Source organism: Peromyscus leucopus, chromosome 5 (assembly GCF_004664715.2).
Source record: "Peromyscus leucopus breed LL Stock chromosome 5, UCI_PerLeu_2.1, whole genome shotgun sequence".
NCBI classification, from domain to species: Eukaryota; Metazoa; Chordata; class Mammalia; order Rodentia; family Cricetidae; genus Peromyscus; species Peromyscus leucopus.
Window position 1 is genome coordinate 75,842,789 of NC_051067.1, and position 21,233 is coordinate 75,864,021.

Sequence of the window (21,233 nt, forward strand, 5' to 3'; positions counted from 1 at the left end):
GGCATTCATTTATGTACCCTAGGGCAGAGACAGTGGAGACCTGATGGATTAGGACCCAGGCCCTCTGGAGGCTATCCTGTATTATCTGTTTCTCCCCCCTCTACCCTTCTAACATTTCCTGCTGCTCCTACTCGAGAGCACTCTTATGTGGGTGTGGTGGGTAGCCCCTCCACAGATGGTACCTGAACAGGGACAAAGAAAAAGAAAAAGTAATAATAACATATTTTTATAATATTCAGAGTGCTTGGCAAAAGGCAGAGTGGGACCGGGGCTCATTCCTGTTTTGAGTGAAAAGAAAAAGTTAATAGGGCAGGGTGTTTTATCCTCAAGAGGAAAGGAAAAATTCCTGATAAAATTCCTGGAAGGATATCAGGTGCTGCAGCATAAAATCTTCTCGATATTTCTATCTTGCATTTTCTTTTTTTCTTTTTTCCTTTTTTTTTTTTTTTTTTTTGTGTGTGTGTGTTTTTCGGGACAGGGTTTCTCTGTGTAGCTTTGCGCCTTTCCTGGAACTTGCTTTGTAGACCAGGCTGGCCTCGAACTCACAGAGATCCGCCTGCCTCTGCTGGGATTAAAGGTGTGCGCCACCACCTCCCAGCCTGTCTCTCATTTTCTATGAAAAATTAGGAAGGTTGAGAGTAGTGAAGTAGGGAAAATATAGGAAAATAGCACAAAGAAAACTCAAGTTAGGCAACTAGACAGAAAAACTAAGTCTTTACTTTGGGGCTATGAACACCAACTGGGAAAAATCTATCATCTTTGAGCTTATCGGGTAGGAAAAAGATTCTTATGGAAGCTTTTGCCATGGGGACAGCTAAAATGCTAAGTCCAAGCAGCAGGAGAAAGTTATTCTCCCTGAAGCAAAATGTAGGTGTAATAAGTCAAAATTTAGAAGTTTGGGAATGAACTCGATGGTGTTTCCCTCTCTTGGGAAAAACTTAATGTTTCTCTCAAGCTGAAAGCAATTTTTTTTGGGGGGGAAACTTGGTAAAATCTCGCTAAAAGACTAAAAAGGCCTTTCAGAACTCTCTGAGTTTCTCTTTCAGTAAGTACAAAAATAAGATTCACCTGTTAATGACATACAGGAATCCATTTGTGATTCACTCTAAGGAAAAACAAATCTTTAGAGCAGGGTAAAACCTCTCTTCTGAGCTCTGTCTTTTCTAGCCAGGCGAGCAGCAGACAGAATCCCCAGAGGAAATGTTTGGGAGTACGAGCCTTAGCCACAGAGCGTCAGTCAGGGGGGCCGGAAACTGCTGACTCTGACGCATGCAGCAGTAAAAAACGGAGCCTCTCCGTGGCAACCCTCTGTTAGTGTTGCCCTGAGAAGCCGCGAGGCAGCACCTCGGAGTTTGGGTGCATTCCAGGATGCGGGATGCGAGGGTTCCTGCAATTGTCCAGCATGGAGCTGGAGGGACATTCTTCTCTGATGGGAGGGGCTGCTGGGGAAAGCAGTGAAGCCCAGCTGCAGAGCCAGGACAGAACTGAGAACTTTTGGTTTCTGATTCCCGGTGAGGAGAGGGTGACGCCCTAGAGGTTGTTGCCTCCAGGAATAAGCCGCTGTCTGAGAGTGCACGGAACCCGCTGGGTGACTGGGTCAGGTGAAATGTAGGGAAGTACACCTGTCCTAATCCAAGCTTAGGGAGAACAGAAACCTCCTTAGTGACAAGCAGAAGGAGATATCTGTCTGGGAGAAAGTATCTGAAGGAGCTGCGGGAAAGCTCTGTTTTATTAAATGCTTTTGTTTCTTTTCACTGACTAGGGAAAATGCACAATGCCCCGAGAAAATTTTAGAATCAGGAGTGCATGCCTTGATGCACGCAAACAATGCTGATCTGGGACCAGATCCAATGAAATAGAAACACCTATTAAGGCCACGTCAGGGAGAACAGGAAACCTTGGACTCAAGAAAACTCCCATAGTGAGAATAAGCTCGTTTACTCTTTTTAATGTGAAAGCAAGCCTAGTAAAAGGAAACAGGAAGTTTCCCAGACCCAAAAAGAACTATGGGAAATGTGAGCTACTTTTCTGACTCCCAACAGTGGGCTGATGAGAGAAATGCATTCTGGGAAAGGTAGTTTTTCAGCTAAAGATGACAATGTTGCCCAGAAAAAAATTTTCATTTTCACCTTGAAAAGTCGCTAATCGTAAACTTAAAATACAGCTTTGAAAAAAAAAAATTGCGGGGCGGTGGTGGCCCACGCCTTTAATCCCAGCACTCGGGAGGCAGAGGCAGGCGGATCTCTGTGAGTTCGAGGCCAGTCTGTTCTATAGAGTAAGTTCCAGGAAAGGCACAAAGCTACACAGAGAAAAAAAGAGGAAAATCGTCTAAGAGTTTGTTGAATATTAGTTCCAAGCAAAAATTGTAAGAATACAGAACTTATGTATTTGGGTTGGGGTGATACCTCAGTCTGCAAAGTGCTTGCCACACAAGAATGAGGACCTGAGTTCAGTCCTCAGCACAGGTCCCAAGCTGGGCAGCTTGCAGTCCTGTGCTAGCGACAGAGCTGGATCCTGGGGCCTCTGGACAGCGATCCTAGCTCAATCTGTGAGCCCCAGGACAGTGAGAGGCCCTGTTCCAAAACCCAAGCTGAACAGCTCCTGAGGGACCACACCTGAGGTTCATCTCTAACCCCACATGCACATACAGACAACCCCAGCCCCCTATACACACACTCACACTAACCAAAGTTAAACAGCTGTTACTTACCCACACGTCTTATTTGTTCAGAAATATCATCTCTGAAATCTGACACATCCCACATAGCCAGGAGAGCCAAAGCAAGAGAATTCCTCTGCCTCTCGCATATAGGGATTATAGGAGAACGAATAATGATGGGCAGTGGCCGCAAGGAACATTTCAATGCAGACAATGAAATCCTACAACAGCCACAAAAATATCCAACATCTTTGGTCTCAAATCTAGTTTTCAAACTAACATGATCAAAGTTACTCAGGATGTCTATTTTTTAAAATATACTCCAGATTATATTCATTTTTAAAAATTTTTTCCACTTCAAAACATCACAAGCCAAGATTTACATCTCTTTTGCATTTTCTTGGTAAAATATTTCTAAATTATTTTGAACTGTCCAGATCTTGAGCCTACACACAAAGAGGATTGTGGAACCTTTAAGAATCCATTGATGGGTTGGGGGCTCCTTCTGCTCTTCTGGGATATCAGTCATGACATCTTCAGATAGCTTGGCCTCAGAAAGTGTATCCTGTGAAGCAACTGTGTCTTCCAAGTCTTGATGTTGGCTTGTATCGGAGGTTCCTGCTCTTCTGGGACATCAATGACAATGTCTTCACATAACTTGGATGCAGCAGCTGCATTCTGTGAAGTAATGTGTTCAAAAGCCTCATATCAGCCCATCGGGGAGGATGGCTTTGAACCTGCAGAAACTGCATCGTGTGAGGATGAGGAAAGCAGACCTGTGTGTTCAGAATGCTCCAGGTTTTCAGGAAAACATTTTTTTTTTCAGGTAGTCTCTTACTGTTGTCCCTTTAAGACAATATAAATTTATTAGCCAGGGGGCTCCTGCTCTTCTGAGAAATCAATTATGACATCTGTGAACGTAGCTCAGTTGGTAGAATGCTTGCTTGCCTCAAGTGCTCAAAGCCCTGGGTTCCATCCTCAGTGTTGAATAAACAGAAGCCCTGAGAATGTGGAGGTTGGAGAACCATCCTAGGCTACAAAGCAAGTTCCAAAACAGCCTGGTCTACATGAGACTTTATCTCATTAAAGAAAGAAACAAAAGATGGAACTTCAGACATAAAAACAATTAGCAAAGTCCAACTAACGGGAATCCTTTCGTTCCAGGAAGCAGGCTAAAAGCTTATAAAATCCAGAACGAGCTTTCAAGGTAGTTTATCTGATCTGGTCAAGCCCAGTATCTGCACAGCAGATGTGATTTCAAGAATAGTTTTCTGGGAACTGATGGGTACCGGAAGCATTCTAAGCAGCAACGTTAACTGTTTTTCTCCACCAGGTTCCACCTCCACTTGTAGCGGCAAAGTGAAATCAGACGGGTCTGTTTAATGTTCAGAGATGAAATGTTTTTCTGATCCCCAAGCATTAAAGGCTGACAAAGGGATTCTGCCAAACAGACTAAGAAAGGGTAGAGGTGCTGGACCCTCTTACCTTCATTCTGTGAAATTTCAATATACACAAGGTAACCAAGATCATGATATTGGTTATATCCTGATGCTAAGGATATAAATGAGGATGACCAGATTACACACGCTGGGCATTTTCATAAACAAATTAGCTTACGACAGCCAAGAAAACGAACCAAACCCGAGATTTTGGCACTTTTGATAGACCCCAGACCCAGGGTACTATCTTCTCGAGTGGGTGCTCCAAGAACCCAGACTCCAGTCCAGTTGATGAATTAGCAAGAGGTTTATTGGAGACTGTACAGAAAGGCAAACTCTGCTCCTAAGAGCAAGAGCCACATCTTACTGCAGCCACATGGGGGTTTTTAAAGGAAAAACCCACAAAAGCCATAAGGTTACAATTCCTATACAATTTCATGGCCTGATCACAGGGTGATCACAGAGTGGGTACAGTCAGGTCCGCATGCACATTCTTCCTGAAACCTCAAGGGGGGTATCAGGGCGGGAGTGCATTTTACACAAAGGTCACAGTGGTCCTTCATGGAACACCTGCAACTATCCAGTCACAGTTGAGCCCATCTCTTAACAGAAATCTCTTTACATTGTTACATTGTGGCAGGGGTGGTTGAGTAGTGTGGCTGAGTCAGGTTGCCCTTGGAACTAGATTTTTAGTTTCTCATTTCCTGGTGCCTTGGAAAGCGTCGCGGTTCCGGCGGCGTCCGGTGAGCTCTCGCTGGCCCTTGAAAATCCGGGGGAGAGGGTGTAAATCTCGCGCCGGGCCGTACCCATATCCGCAGCAGGTCTCCAAGGTGAACAGCCTCTGGCATGTTGGAACAATGTAGGTAAGGGAAGTCGGCAAGCCGGATCCGTAACTTCGGGATAAGGATTGGCTCTAAGGGCTTTAAGAATCCATTGATGGGTTGGGGGCTCCTTCTGCTCTTCTGGGATATCAGTCATGACATCTTCAGATAGCTTGGCCTCAGAAAGTGTATCCTGTGAAGCAACTGTGTCTTCCAAGTCTTGATGTTGGCTTGTATCAGGAGGTTCCTGCTCTTCTGGGACATCAATGACAATGTCTTCACATAACTTGGATGCAGCAGCTGCATTCTGTGAAGTAATCGTGCGTGCAAAGGCCTGATATTGGCCCACGGCTGAGCATGGCTTTGAACCTGCAGAAACTGCATCTTGTGACGATGAGGAAAGCAGACTTGTGTGTTCACTATGTTCTGGGTCTTCAGGGAAACTTTTTTTTCTGATACACTCGCATTGTTCTCCCTTTAAGATAATATAAATTTATTAGCCAACAGTTATTTTTACCATTCTAAAAATAGTTCCCCTCTTTTTTTCTCCCCAGATTTGAAGAGCCTGTATCATGGTACTGCTTTAAGTATGTTCTTATTTCTTAAATTACTAGAGTAAATCTTATGTATTTGGGTTGGGGTGATACCTCAGTCTGCAAAGTGCTTGCCACACAAGAATGAGGACCTGAGTTCAGTCCTCAGCACAGGTCCCAAGCTGGGCAGCTTGCAGTCCTGTGCTAGCGACAGAGCTGGATCCTGGGGCCTCTGGACAGCGATCCTAGCTCAATCTGTGAGCCCCAGGACAGTGAGAGGCCCTGTTCCAAAACCCAAGCTGAACAGCTCCTGAGGGACCACACCTGAGGTTCATCTCTAACCCCACATGCACATACAGACAACCCCAGCCCCCTATACACACACTCACACTAACCAAAGTTAAACAGCTGTTACTTACCCACACGTCTTATTTGTTCAGAAATATCATCTCTGAAATCTGACACATCCCACATAGCCAGGAGAGCCAAAGCAAGAGAATTCCTCTGCCTCTCGCATATAGGGATTATAGGAGAACGAATAATGATGGGCAGTGGCCGCAAGGAACATTTCAATGCAGACAATGAAATCCTACAACAGCCACAAAAATATCCAACATCTTTGGTCTCAAATCTAGTTTTCAAACTAACATGATCAAAGTTACTCAGGATGTCTATTTTTTAAAATATACTCCAGATTATATTCATTTTTAAAAATTTTTTCCACTTCAAAACATCACAAGCCAAGATTTACATCTCTTTTGCATTTTCTTGGTAAAATATTTCTAAATTATTTTGAACTGTCCAGATCTTGAGCCTACACACAAAGAGGATTGTGGAACCTTTAAGAAAATTGATGGGTTGGGGGCTCCTTCTGCTCTTCTGGGATATCAGTCATGACATCTTCAGATAGCTTGGCCTCAGAAAGTGTATCCTGTGAAGCAACTGTGTCTTCCAAGTCTTGATGTTGGCTTGTATCGGGAGGTTCCTGCTCTTCTGGGACATCAATGACAATGTCTTCACATAACTTGGATGCAGCAGCTGCATTCTGTGAAGTAATGTGTTCAAAAGCCTCATATCAGCCCATCGGGGAGGATGGCTTTGAACCTGCAGAAACTGCATCGTGTGAGGATGAGGAAAGCAGACCTGTGTGTTCAGAATGCTCCAGGTTTTCAGGAAAACATTTTTTTTTTCAGGTAGTCTCTTACTGTTGTCCCTTTAAGACAATATAAATTTATTAGCCAGGGGCTCCTGCTCTTCTGAGAAATCAATTATGACATCAGTTGGTAGAATGCTTGCTTGCCTCAAGTGCTCAAAGCCCTGGGTTCCATCCTCAGTGTTGAATAAACAGAAGCCCTGAGAATGTGGAGGTTGGAGAACCATCCTAGGCTACAAAGCAAGTTCCAAAACAGCCTGGTCTACATGAGACTTTATCTCATTAAAGAAAGAAACAAAAGATGGAACTTCAGACATAAAAACAATTAGCAAAGTCCAACTAACGGGAATCCTTTCGTTCCAGGAAGCAGGCTAAAAGCTTATAAAATCCAGAACGGAGCTTTCAAGGTAGTTTATCTGATCTGGTCAAGCCCAGTATCTGCACAGCAGATGTGATTTCAAGAATAGTTTTCTGGGAACTGATGGGTACCGGAAGCATTCTAAGCAGCAACGTTAACTGTTTTTCTCCACCAGGTTCCACCTCCACTTGTAGCGGCAAAGTGAAATCAGACGGGTCTGTTTAATGTTCAGAGATGAAATGTTCTTCTGACCCCAAGCATTAAAGGCTGACAAAGGGATCCTGCCAAACAGACTAAGAAAGGGTAGAGGTGCTGGACCCTCTTACCTTCATTCTGTGAAATTTCAATATACACAAGGTAACCAAGATCATGATATTGGTTATATCCTGATGCTAAGGATATAAATGAGGATGACCAGATTACACACGCTGGGCATTTTCATAAACAAATTAGCTTACGACAGCCAAGAAAACGAACCAAACCCGAGATTTTGGCACTTTTGATAGACCCCAGACCCAGGGTACTATCTTCTCGAGTGGGTGCTCCAAGAACCCAGACTCCAGTCCAGTTGATGAATTAGCAAGAGGTTTATTGGAGACTGTACAGAAAGGCAAACTCTGCTCCTAAGAGCAAGAGCCACATCTTACTGCAGCCACATGGGGGTTTTTAAAGGAAAAACCCACAAAAGCCATAAGGTTACAATTCCCATACAATTTCATGGCCTGATCACAGGGTGATCACAGAGTGGGTACAGTCAGGTCCGCATGCACATTCTTCCTGAAACCTCAAGGGGGTATCAGGGCGGAGTGCATTTTACACAAAGGTCACAGTGGTCCTTCATGGAACACCTGCAACTATCCCAGTCACAGTTGAGCCCATCTCTTAACAGAAATCTCTTTACATTGTTACATTGTGGCAGGGGTGGTTGAGTAGTGTGGCTGAGTCAGGTTGCCCTTGGAACTAGATTTTTAGTTTCTCATTTCCTGGTGCCTTGGAAAGCGTCGCGGTTCCGGCGGCGTCCGGTGAGCTCTCGCTGGCCCTTGAAAATCCGGGGGAGAGGGTGTAAATCTCGCGCCGGGCCGTACCCATATCCGCAGCAGGTCTCCAAGGTGAACAGCCTCTGGCATGTTGGAACAATGTAGGTAAGGGAAGTCGGCAAGCCGGATCCGTAACTTCGGGATAAGGATTGGCTCTAAGGCTTTAAGAATCCATTGATGGGTTGGGGGCTCCTTCTGCTCTTCTGGGATATCAGTCATGACATCTTCAGATAGCTTGGCCTCAGAAAGTGTATCCTGTGAAGCAACTGTGTCTTCCAAGTCTTGATGTTGGCTTGTATCAGGAGGTTCCTGCTCTTCTGGGACATCAATGACAATGTCTTCACATAACTTGGATGCAGCAGCTGCATTCTGTGAAGTAATCGTGCGTGCAAAGGCCTGATATTGGCCCACGGCTGAGCATGGCTTTGAACCTGCAGAAACTGCATCTTGTGACGATGAGGAAAGCAGACTTGTGTGTTCACTATGTTCTGGGTCTTCAGGGAAACTTTTTTTTCTGATACACTCGCATTGTTCTCCCTTTAAGATAATATAAATTTATTAGCCAACAGTTATTTTTACCATTCTAAAAATAGTTCCCCTCTTTTTTTCTCCCCAGATTTGAAGAGCCTGTATCATGGTACTGCTTTAAGTATGTTCTTATTTCTTAAATTACTAGAGTAAATCTTATGTATTTGGGTTGGGGTGATACCTCAGTCTGCAAAGTGCTTGCCACACAAGAATGAGGACCTGAGTTCAGTCCTCAGCACAGGTCCCAAGCTGGGCAGCTTGCAGTCCTGTGCTAGCGACAGAGCTGGATCCTGGGGCCTCTGGACAGCGATCCTAGCTCAATCTGTGAGCCCCAGGACAGTGAGAGGCCCTGTTCCAAAACCCAAGCTGAACAGCTCCTGAGGGACCACACCTGAGGTTCATCTCTAACCCCACATGCACATACAGACAACCCCAGCCCCCTATACACACACTCACACTAACCAAAGTTAAACAGCTGTTACTTACCCACACGTCTTATTTGTTCAGAAATATCATCTCTGAAATCTGACACATCCACATAGCCAGGAGAGCCAAAGCAAGAGAATTCCTCTGCCTCTCGCATATAGGGATTATAGGAGAACGAATAATGATGGGCAGTGGCCGCAAGGAACATTTCAATGCAGACAATGAAATCCTACAACAGCCACAAAAATATCCAACATCTTTGGTCTCAAATCTAGTTTTCAAACTAACATGATCAAAGTTACTCAGGATGTCTATTTTTTAAAATATACTCCAGATTATATTCATTTTTAAAAATTTTTTCCACTTCAAAACATCACAAGCCAAGATTTACATCTTTTGCATTTTCTTGGTAAAATATTTCTAAATTATTTTGAACTGTCCAGATCTTGAGCCTACACACAAAGAGGATTGTGGAACCTTTAAGAAAATTGATGGGTTGGGGGCTCCTTCTGCTCTTCTGGGATATCAGTCATGACATCTTCAGATAGCTTGGCCTCAGAAAGTGTATCCTGTGAAGCAACTGTGTCTTCCAAGTCTTGATGTTGGCTTGTATCGGGAGGTTCCTGCTCTTCTGGGACATCAATGACAATGTCTTCACATAACTTGGATGCAGCAGCTGCATTCTGTGAAGTAATGTGTTCAAAAGCCTCATATCAGCCCATCGGGGAGGATGGCTTTGAACCTGCAGAAACTGCATCGTGTGAGGATGAGGAAAGCAGACCTGTGTGTTCAGAATGCTCCAGGTTTTCAGGAAAACATTTTTTTTTTTCAGGTAGTCTCTTACTGTTGTCCCTTTAAGACAATATAAATTTATTAGCCAGGGGGCTCCTGCTCTTCTGAGAAATCAATTATGACATCAGTTGGTAGAATGCTTGCTTGCCTCAAGTGCTCAAAGCCCTGGGTTCCATCCTCAGTGTTGAATAAACAGAAGCCCTGAGAATGTGGAGGTTGGAGAACCATCCTAGGCTACAAAGCAAGTTCCAAAACAGCCTGGTCTACATGAGACTTTATCTCATTAAAGAAAGAAACAAAAGATGGAACTTCAGACATAAAAACAATTAGCAAAGTCCAACTAACGGGAATCCTTTCGTTCCAGGAAGCAGGCTAAAAGCTTATAAAATCCAGAACGGAGCTTTCAAGGTAGTTTATCTGATCTGGTCAAGCCCAGTATCTGCACAGCAGATGTGATTTCAAGAATAGTTTTCTGGGAACTGATGGGTACCGGAAGCATTCTAAGCAGCAACGTTAACTGTTTTTCTCCACCAGGTTCCACCTCCACTTGTAGCGGCAAAGTGAAATCAGACGGGTCTGTTTAATGTTCAGAGATGAAATGTTCTTCTGACCCCAAGCATTAAAGGCTGACAAAGGGATCCTGCCAAACAGACTAAGAAAGGGTAGAGGTGCTGGACCCTCTTACCTTCATTCTGTGAAATTTCAATATACACAAGGTAACCAAGATCATGATATTGGTTATATCCTGATGCTAAGGATATAAATGAGGATGACCAGATTACACACGCTGGGCATTTTCATAAACAAATTAGCTTACGACAGCCAAGAAAACGAACCAAACCCGAGATTTTGGCACTTTTGATAGACCCCAGACCCAGGGTACTATCTTCTCGAGTGGGTGCTCCAAGAACCCAGACTCCAGTCCAGTTGATGAATTAGCAAGAGGTTTATTGGAGACTGTACAGAAAGGCAAACTCTGCTCCTAAGAGCAAGAGCCACATCTTACTGCAGCCACATGGGGGTTTTTAAAGGAAAAACCCACAAAAGCCATAAGGTTACAATTCCCATACAATTTCATGGCCTGATCACAGGGTGATCACAGAGTGGGTACAGTCAGGTCCGCATGCACATTCTTCCTGAAACCTCAAGGGGGTATCAGGGCGGGAGTGCATTTTACACAAAGGTCACAGTGGTCCTTCATGGAACACCTGCAACTATCCCAGTCACAGTTGAGCCCATCTCTTAACAGAAATCTCTTTACATTGTTACATTGTGGCAGGGGTGGTTGAGTAGTGTGGCTGAGTCAGGTTGCCCTTGGAACTAGATTTTTAGTTTCTCATTTCCTGGTGCCTTGGAAAGCGTCGCGGTTCCGGCGGCGTCCGGTGAGCTCTCGCTGGCCCTTGAAAATCCGGGGGAGAGGGTGTAAATCTCGCGCCGGGCCGTACCCATATCCGCAGCAGGTCTCCAAGGTGAACAGCCTCTGGCATGTTGGAACAATGTAGGTAAGGGAAGTCGGCAAGCCGGATCCGTAACTTCGGGATAAGGATTGGCTCTAAGGGCTTTAAGAATCCATTGATGGGTTGGGGGCTCCTTCTGCTCTTCTGGGATATCAGTCATGACATCTTCAGATAGCTTGGCCTCAGAAAGTGTATCCTGTGAAGCAACTGTGTCTTCCAAGTCTTGATGTTGGCTTGTATCAGGAGGTTCCTGCTCTTCTGGGACATCAATGACAATGTCTTCACATAACTTGGATGCAGCAGCTGCATTCTGTGAAGTAATCGTGCGTGCAAAGGCCTGATATTGGCCCACGGCTGAGCATGGCTTTGAACCTGCAGAAACTGCATCTTGTGACGATGAGGAAAGCAGACTTGTGTGTTCACTATGTTCTGGGTCTTCAGGGAAACTTTTTTTTCTGATACACTCGCATTGTTCTCCCTTTAAGATAATATAAATTTATTAGCCAACAGTTATTTTTACCATTCTAAAAATAGTTCCCCTCTTTTTTTCTCCCCAGATTTGAAGAGCCTGTATCATGGTACTGCTTTAAGTATGTTCTTATTTCTTAAATTACTAGAGTAAATCTTATGTATTTGGGTTGGGGTGATACCTCAGTCTGCAAAGTGCTTGCCACACAAGAATGAGGACCTGAGTTCAGTCCTCAGCACAGGTCCCAAGCTGGGCAGCTTGCAGTCCTGTGCTAGCGACAGAGCTGGATCCTGGGGCCTCTGGACAGCGATCCTAGCTCAATCTGTGAGCCCCAGGACAGTGAGAGGCCCTGTTCCAAAACCCAAGCTGAACAGCTCCTGAGGGACCACACCTGAGGTTCATCTCTAACCCCACATGCACATACAGACAACCCCAGCCCCCTATACACACACTCACACTAACCAAAGTTAAACAGCTGTTACTTACCCACACGTCTTATTTGTTCAGAAATATCATCTCTGAAATCTGACACATCCCACATAGCCAGGAGAGCCAAAGCAAGAGAATTCCTCTGCCTCTCGCATATAGGGATTATAGGAGAACGAATAATGATGGGCAGTGGCCGCAAGGAACATTTCAATGCAGACAATGAAATCCTACAACAGCCACAAAAATATCCAACATCTTTGGTCTCAAATCTAGTTTTCAAACTAACATGATCAAAGTTACTCAGGATGTCTATTTTTTAAAATATACTCCAGATTATATTCATTTTTAAAAATTTTTTCCACTTCAAAACATCACAAGCCAAGATTTACATCTTTTGCATTTTCTTGGTAAAATATTTCTAAATTATTTTGAACTGTCCAGATCTTGAGCCTACACACAAAGAGGATTGTGGAACCTTTAAGAAAATTGATGGGTTGGGGGCTCCTTCTGCTCTTCTGGGATATCAGTCATGACATCTTCAGATAGCTTGGCCTCAGAAAGTGTATCCTGTGAAGCAACTGTGTCTTCCAAGTCTTGATGTTGGCTTGTATCGGGAGGTTCCTGCTCTTCTGGGACATCAATGACAATGTCTTCACATAACTTGGATGCAGCAGCTGCATTCTGTGAAGTAATGTGTTCAAAAGCCTCATATCAGCCCATCGGGGAGGATGGCTTTGAACCTGCAGAAACTGCATCGTGTGAGGATGAGGAAAGCAGACCTGTGTGTTCAGAATGCTCCAGGTTTTCAGGAAAACATTTTTTTTTTCAGGTAGTCTCTTACTGTTGTCCCTTTAAGACAATATAAATTTATTAGCCAGGGGCTCCTGCTCTTCTGAGAAATCAATTATGACATCAGTTGGTAGAATGCTTGCTTGCCTCAAGTGCTCAAAGCCCTGGGTTCCATCCTCAGTGTTGAATAAACAGAAGCCCTGAGAATGTGGAGGTTGGAGAACCATCCTAGGCTACAAAGCAAGTTCCAAAACAGCCTGGTCTACATGAGACTTTATCTCATTAAAGAAAGAAACAAAAGATGGAACTTCAGACATAAAAACAATTAGCAAAGTCCAACTAACGGGAATCCTTTCGTTCCAGGAAGCAGGCTAAAAGCTTATAAAATCCAGAACGGAGCTTTCAAGGTAGTTTATCTGATCTGGTCAAGCCCAGTATCTGCACAGCAGATGTGATTTCAAGAATAGTTTTCTGGGAACTGATGGGTACCGGAAGCATTCTAAGCAGCAACGTTAACTGTTTTTCTCCACCAGGTTCCACCTCCACTTGTAGCGGCAAAGTGAAATCAGACGGGTCTGTTTAATGTTCAGAGATGAAATGTTCTTCTGACCCCCAAGCATTAAAGGCTGACAAAGGGATCCTGCCAAACAGACTAAGAAAGGGTAGAGGTGCTGGACCCTCTTACCTTCATTCTGTGAAATTTCAATATACACAAGGTAACCAAGATCATGATATTGGTTATATCCTGATGCTAAGGATATAAATGAGGATGACCAGATTACACACGCTGGGCATTTTCATAAACAAATTAGCTTACGACAGCCAAGAAAACGAACCAAACCCGAGATTTTGGCACTTTTGATAGACCCCAGACCCAGGGTACTATCTTCTCGAGTGGGTGCTCCAAGAACCCAGACTCCAGTCCAGTTGATGAATTAGCAAGAGGTTTATTGGAGACTGTACAGAAAGGCAAACTCTGCTCCTAAGAGCAAGAGCCACATCTTACTGCAGCCACATGGGGGTTTTTAAAGGAAAAACCCACAAAAGCCATAAGGTTACAATTCCCATACAATTTCATGGCCTGATCACAGGGTGATCACAGAGTGGGTACAGTCAGGTCCGCATGCACATTCTTCCTGAAACCTCAAGGGGGGTATCAGGGCGGGAGTGCATTTTACACAAAGGTCACAGTGGTCCTTCATGGAACACCTGCAACTATCCCAGTCACAGTTGAGCCCATCTCTTAACAGAAATCTCTTTACATTGTTACATTGTGGCAGGGGTGGTTGAGTAGTGTGGCTGAGTCAGGTTGCCCTTGGAACTAGATTTTTAGTTTCTCATTTCCTGGTGCCTTGGAAAGCGTCGCGGTTCCGGCGGCGTCCGGTGAGCTCTCGCTGGCCCTTGAAAATCCGGGGGAGAGGGTGTAAATCTCGCGCCGGGCCGTACCCATATCCGCAGCAGGTCTCCAAGGTGAACAGCCTCTGGCATGTTGGAACAATGTAGGTAAGGGAAGTCGGCAAGCCGGATCCGTAACTTCGGGATAAGGATTGGCTCTAAGGGCTTTAAGAATCCATTGATGGGTTGGGGGCTCCTTCTGCTCTTCTGGGATATCAGTCATGACATCTTCAGATAGCTTGGCCTCAGAAAGTGTATCCTGTGAAGCAACTGTGTCTTCCAAGTCTTGATGTTGGCTTGTATCAGGAGGTTCCTGCTCTTCTGGGACATCAATGACAATGTCTTCACATAACTTGGATGCAGCAGCTGCATTCTGTGAAGTAATCGTGCGTGCAAAGGCCTGATATTGGCCCACGGCTGAGCATGGCTTTGAACCTGCAGAAACTGCATCTTGTGACGATGAGGAAAGCAGACTTGTGTGTTCACTATGTTCTGGGTCTTCAGGGAAACTTTTTTTTCTGATACACTCGCATTGTTCTCCCTTTAAGATAATATAAATTTATTAGCCAACAGTTATTTTTACCATTCTAAAAATAGTTCCCCTCTTTTTTTCTCCCCAGATTTGAAGAGCCTGTATCATGGTACTGCTTTAAGTATGTTCTTATTTCTTAAATTACTAGAGTAAATCTTATGTATTTGGGTTGGGGTGATACCTCAGTCTGCAAAGTGCTTGCCACACAAGAATGAGGACCTGAGTTCAGTCCTCAGCACAGGTCCCAAGCTGGGCAGCTTGCAGTCCTGTGCTAGCGACAGAGCTGGATCCTGGGGCCTCTGGACAGCGATCCTAGCTCAATCTGTGAGCCCCAGGACAGTGAGAGGCCCTGTTCCAAAACCCAAGCTGAACAGCTCCTGAGGGACCACACCTGAGGTTCATCTCTAACCCCACATGCACATACAGACAACCCCAGCCCCCTATACACACACTCACACTAACCAAAGTTAAACAGCTGTTACTTACCCACACGTCTTATTTGTTCAGAAATATCATCTCTGAAATCTGACACATCCCACATAGCCAGGAGAGCCAAAGCAAGAGAATTCCTCTGCCTCTCGCATATAGGGATTATAGGAGAACGAATAATGATGGGCAGTGGCCGCAAGGAACATTTCAATGCAGACAATGAAATCCTACAACAGCCACAAAAATATCCAACATCTTTGGTCTCAAATCTAGTTTTCAAACTAACATGATCAAAGTTACTCAGGATGTCTATTTTTTAAAATATACTCCAGATTATATTCATTTTTAAAAATTTTTTCCACTTCAAAACATCACAAGCCAAGATTTACATCTTTTGCATTTTCTTGGTAAAATATTTCTAAATTATTTTGAACTGTCCAGATCTTGAGCCTACACACAAAGAGGATTGTGGAACCTTTAAGAAAATTGATGGGTTGGGGGCTCCTTCTGCTCTTCTGGGATATCAGTCATGACATCTTCAGATAGCTTGGCCTCAGAAAGTGTATCCTGTGAAGCAACTGTGTCTTCCAAGTCTTGATGTTGGCTTGTATCGGGAGGTTCCTGCTCTTCTGGGACATCAATGACAATGTCTTCACATAACTTGGATGCAGCAGCTGCATTCTGTGAAGTAATGTGTTCAAAAGCCTCATATCAGCCCATCGGGGAGGATGGCTTTGAACCTGCAGAAACTGCATCGTGTGAGGATGAGGAAAGCAGACCTGTGTGTTCAGAATGCTCCAGGTTTTCAGGAAAACATTTTTTTTTTCAGGTAGTCTCTTACTGTTGTCCCTTTAAGACAATATAAATTTATTAGCCAGGGGGCTCCTGCTCTTCTGAGAAATCAATTATGACATCAGTTGGTAGAATGCTTGCTTGCCTCAAGTGCTCAAAGCCCTGGGTTCCATCCTCAGTGTTGAATAAACAGAAGCCCTGAGAATGTGGAGGTTGGAGAACCATCCTAGGCTACAAAGCAAGTTCCAAAACAGCCTGGTCTACATGAGACTTTATCTCATTAAAGAAAGAAACAAAAGATGGAACTTCAGACATAAAAACAATTAGCAAAGTCCAACTAACGGGAATCCTTTCGTTCCAGGAAGCAGGCTAAAAGCTTATAAAATCCAGAACGGAGCTTTCAAGGTAGTTTATCTGATCTGGTCAAGCCCAGTATCTGCACAGCAGATGTGATTTCAAGAATAGTTTTCTGGGAACTGATGGGTACCGGAAGCATTCTAAGCAGCAACGTTAACTGTTTTTCTCCACCAGGTTCCACCTCCACTTGTAGCGGCAAAGTGAAATCAGACGGGTCTGTTTAATGTTCAGAGATGAAATGTTCTTCTGACCCCCAAGCATTAAAGGCTGACAAAGGGATCCTGCCAAACAGACTAAGAAAGGGTAGAGGTGCTGGACCCTCTTACCTTCATTCTGTGAAATTTCAATATACACAAGGTAACCAAGATCATGATATTGGTTATATCCTGATGCTAAGGATATAAATGAGGATGACCAGATTACACACGCTGGGCATTTTCATAAACAAATTAGCTTACGACAGCCAAGAAAACGAACCAAACCCGAGATTTTGGCACTTTTGATAGACCCCAGACCCAGGGTACTATCTTCTCGAGTGGGTGCTCCAAGAACCCAGACTCCAGTCCAGTTGATGAATTAGCAAGAGGTTTATTGGAGACTGTACAGAAAGGCAAACTCTGCTCCTAAGAGCAAGAGCCACATCTTACTGCAGCCACATGGGGTTTTTAAAGGAAAAACCCACAAAAGCCATAAGGTTACAATTCCCATACAATTTCATGGCCTGATCACAGGGTGATCACAGAGTGGGTACAGTCAGGTCCGCATGCACATTCTTCCTGAAACCTCAAGGGGGTATCAGGGCGGGAGTGCATTTTACACAAAGGTCACAGTGGTCCTTCATGGAACACCTGCAACTATCCCAGTCACAGTTGAGCCCATCTCTTAACAGAAATCTCTTTACATTGTTACATTGTGGCAGGGTGGTTGAGTAGTGTGGCTGAGTCAGGTTGCCCTTGGAACTAGATTTTTAGTTTCTCATTTCCTGGTGCCTTGGAAAGCGTCGCGGTTCCGGCGGCATCCGGTGAGCTCTCGCTGGCCCTTGAAAATCCGGGGGAGAGGGTGTAAATCTCGCGCCGGGCCGTACCCATATCCGCAGCAGGTCTCCAAGGTGAACAGCCTCTGGCATGTTGGAACAATGTAGGTAAGGGAAGTCGGCAAGCCGGATCCGTAACTTCGGGATAAGGATTGGCTCTAAGGGCTTTAAGAATCCATTGATGGGTTGGGGGCTCCTTCTGCTCTTCTGGGATATCAGTCATGACATCTTCAGATAGCTTGGCCTCAGAAAGTGTATCCTGTGAAGCAACTGTGTCTTCCAAGTCTTGATGTTGGCTTGTATCAGGAGGTTCCTGCTCTTCTGGGACATCAATGACAATGTCTTCACATAACTTGGATGCAGCAGCTGCATTCTGTGAAGTAATCGTGCGTGCAAAGGCCTGATATTGGCCCACGGCTGAGCATGGCTTTGAACCTGCAGAAACTGCATCTTGTGACGATGAGGAAAGCAGACTTGTGTGTTCACTATGTTCTGGGTCTTCAGGGAAACTTTTTTTTCTGATACACTCGCATTGTTCTCCCTTTAAGATAATATAAATTTATTAGCCAACAGTTATTTTTACCATTCTAAAAATAGTTCCCCTCTTTTTTTCTCCCCAGATTTGAAGAGCCTGTATCATGGTACTGCTTTAAGTATGTTCTTATTTCTTAAATTACTAGAGTAAATCTTATGTATTTGGGTTGGGGTGATACCTCAGTCTGCAAAGTGCTTGCCACACAAGAATGAGGACCTGAGTTCAGTCCTCAGCACAGGTCCCAAGCTGGGCAGCTTGCAGTCCTGTGCTAGCGACAGAGCTGGATCCTGGGCCTCTGGACAGCGATCCTAGCTCAATCTGTGAGCCCCAGGACAGTGAGAGGCCCTGTTCCAAAACCCAAGCTGAACAGCTCCTGAGGGACCACACCTGAGGTTCATCTCTAACCCCACATGCACATACAGACAACCCCAGCCCCCTATACACACACTCACACTAACCAAAGTTAAACAGCTGTTACTTACCCACACGTCTTATTTGTTCAGAAATATCATCTCTGAAATCTGACACATCCCACATAGCCAGGAGAGCCAAAGCAAGAGAATTCCTCTGCCTCTCGCATATAGGGATTATAGGAGAACGAATAATGATGGGCAGTGGCCGCAAGGAACATTTCAATGCAGACAATGAAATCCTACAACAGCCACAAAAATATCCAACATCTTTGGTCTCAAATCTAGTTTTCAAACTAACATGATCAAAGTTACTCAGGATGTCTATTTTTTAAAATATACTCCAGATTATATTCATTTTTAAAAATTTTTTCCACTTCAAAACATCACAAGCCAAGATTTACATCTCTTTGCATTTTCTTGGTAAAATATTTCTAAATTATTTTGAACTGTCCAGATCTTGAGCCTACACACAAAGAGGATTGTGGAACCTTTAAGAAAATTGATGGGTTGGGGGCTCCTTCTGCTCTTCTGGGATATCAGTCATGACATCTTCAGATAGCTTGGCCTCAGAAAGTGTATCCTGTGAAGCAACTGTGTCTTCCAAGTCTTGATGTTGGCTTGTATCGGGAGGTTCCTGCTCTTCTGGGACATCAATGACAATGTCTTCACATAACTTGGATGCAGCAGCTGCATTCTGTGAAGTAATGTGTTCAAAAGCCTCATATCAGCCCATCGGGGAGGATGGCTTTGAACCTGCAGAAACTGCATCGTGTGAGGATGAGGAAAGCAGACCTGTGTGTTCAGAATGCTCCAGGTTTTCAGGAAAACATTTTTTTTTTCAGGTAGTCTCTTACTGTTGTCCCTTTAAGACAATATAAATTTATTAGCCAGGGGGCTCCTGCTCTTCTGAGAAATCAATTATGACATCTAGTACTCAGTTGGTAGAATGCTTGCTTGCCTCAAGTGCTCAAGCCCTGGGTTCCATCCTCAGTGTTGAATAAACAGAAGCCCTGAGAATGTGGAGGTTGGAGAACCATCCTAGGCTACAAAGCAAGTTCCAAAACAGCCTGGTCTACATGAGACTTTATCTCATTAAAGAAAGAAACAAAAGATGGAACTTCAGACATAAAAACAATTAGCAAAGTCCAACTAACGGGAATCCTTTCGTTCCAGGAAGCAGGCTAAAAGCTTATAAAATCCAGAACGGAGCTTTCAAGGTAGTTTATCTGATCTGGTCAAGCCCAGTATCTGCACAGCAGATGTGATTTCAAGAATAGTTTTCTGGGAACTGATGGGTACCGGAAGCATTCTAAGCAGCAACGTTAACTGTTTTTCTCCACCAGGTTCCACCTCCACTTGTAGCGGCAAAGTGAAATCAGACGGGTCTGTTTAATGTTCAGAGATGAAATGTTCTTCTGACCCCCAAGCATTAAAGGCTGACAAAGGGATCCTGCCAAACAGACTAAGAAAGGGTAGAGGTGCTGGACCCTCTTACCTTCATTCTGTGAAATTTCAATATACACAAGGTAACCAAGATCATGATATTGGTTATATCTGATGCTAAGGATATAAATGAGGATGACCAGATTACACACGCTGGCATTTTCATAAACAAATTAGCTTACGACAGCCAAGAAAACGAACCAAACCCGAGATTTTGGCACTTTTGATAGACCCCAGACCCAGGGTACTATCTTCTCGAGTGGGTGCTCCAAGAACCCAGACTCCAGTCAGTTGATGAATTAGCAAGAGGTTTATTGGAGACTGTACAGAAAGGCAAACTCTGCTCCTAAGAGCAAGAGCCACATCTTACTGCAGCCACATGGGGTTTTTAAAGGAAAAACCCACAAAAGCCATAAGGTTACAATTCCCATACAATTTCATGGCCTGATCACAGGGTGATCACAGAGTGGTACAGTCAGGTCCGCATGCACATTCTTCCTGAAACCTCAAGGGGGTATCAGGGCGGGAGTGCATTTTACACAAAGGTCACAGTGGTCCTTCATGGAACACCTGCAACTATCCAGTCACAGTTGAGCCCATCTCTTAACAGAAATCTCTTTACATTGTTACATTGTGGCAGGGTGGTTGAGTAGTGTGGCTGAGTCAGGTTGCCTTGGAACTAGATTTTTAGTTTCTCATTTCCTGGTGCCTTGGAAAGCGTCGCGGTTCCGGCGGCGTCCGGTGAGCTCTCGCTGCCCTTGAAATCCGGGGGAGAGGGTGTAAATCTCGCGCCGGGCCGTACCCATATCCGCAGCAGGTCTCCAAGGTGAACAGCCTCTGGCATGTTGGAACAATGTAGGTAAGGAAGTCGGAAGCCGATCCGTAACTTCGGGATAAGGATTGGCTCTAAGGGCTTTAAGAATCCATTGATGGGTTGGGGGCTCCTTCTGCTCTTCTGGGATATCAGTCATGACATCTTCAGATAGCTTGGCCTCAGAAAGTGTATCCTGTGAAGCAACTGTGTCTTCCAAGTCTTGATGTTGGCTTGTATCAGGAGGTTCCTGCTCTTCTGGGACATCAATGACAATGTCTTCACATAACTTGGATGCAGCAGCTGCATTCTGTGAAGTAATCGTGCGTGCAAAGGCCTGATATTGGCCACGGCTGAGCATGGCTTTGAACCTGCAGAAACTGCATCTTGTGACGATGAGGAAAGCAGACTTGTGTGTTCACTATGTTCTGGGTCTTCAGGGAAACTTTTTTTTCTGATACACTCACATTGTTCTCCCTTTAAGATAATATAAATTTATTAGCCAACAGTTATTTTTACCATTCTAAAAATAGTTCCCCTCTTTTTTTCTCCCCAGATTTGAAGAGCCTGTATCATGGTACTGCTTTAGGTATGTTCTTATTT

At 44.4% G+C, this 21,233-nt stretch overlaps 4 long non-coding RNA genes across 4 annotated transcripts; all 4 read right to left on the reverse strand.

Annotated features, from left to right (window-relative positions):
• Positions 1–4,805: 4,805 nt before the first annotated feature.
• LOC114688979 lies at positions 4,806–5,959 on the reverse strand. The gene is made up of 2 exons (XR_003733830.2): positions 5,872–5,959; positions 4,806–5,394 (listed from the first exon to the last, which is right to left on the reverse strand). It is a non-coding gene; the product is annotated as an uncharacterized LOC114688979 (long non-coding RNA).
• A 1,990-nt stretch (positions 5,960–7,949) lies between these two features.
• LOC119088059 lies at positions 7,950–10,354 on the reverse strand. The gene is made up of 2 exons (XR_005091638.1): positions 9,015–10,354; positions 7,950–8,537 (listed from the first exon to the last, which is right to left on the reverse strand). It is a non-coding gene; the product is annotated as an uncharacterized LOC119088059 (long non-coding RNA).
• Positions 10,355–11,161: 807 nt separating this feature from the next.
• LOC114688977 lies at positions 11,162–12,976 on the reverse strand. Its single transcript, XR_003733828.2, has 2 exons — positions 12,159–12,976; positions 11,162–11,681 (listed from the first exon to the last, which is right to left on the reverse strand). It is a non-coding gene; the product is annotated as an uncharacterized LOC114688977 (long non-coding RNA).
• Positions 12,977–14,306: 1,330 nt separating this feature from the next.
• Positions 14,307–16,577, reverse strand: LOC114688978. The gene is made up of 2 exons (XR_003733829.2): positions 15,304–16,577; positions 14,307–14,826 (listed from the first exon to the last, which is right to left on the reverse strand). It is a non-coding gene; the product is annotated as an uncharacterized LOC114688978 (long non-coding RNA).
• Between the last annotated feature and the right edge of the window lie 4,656 nt (positions 16,578–21,233).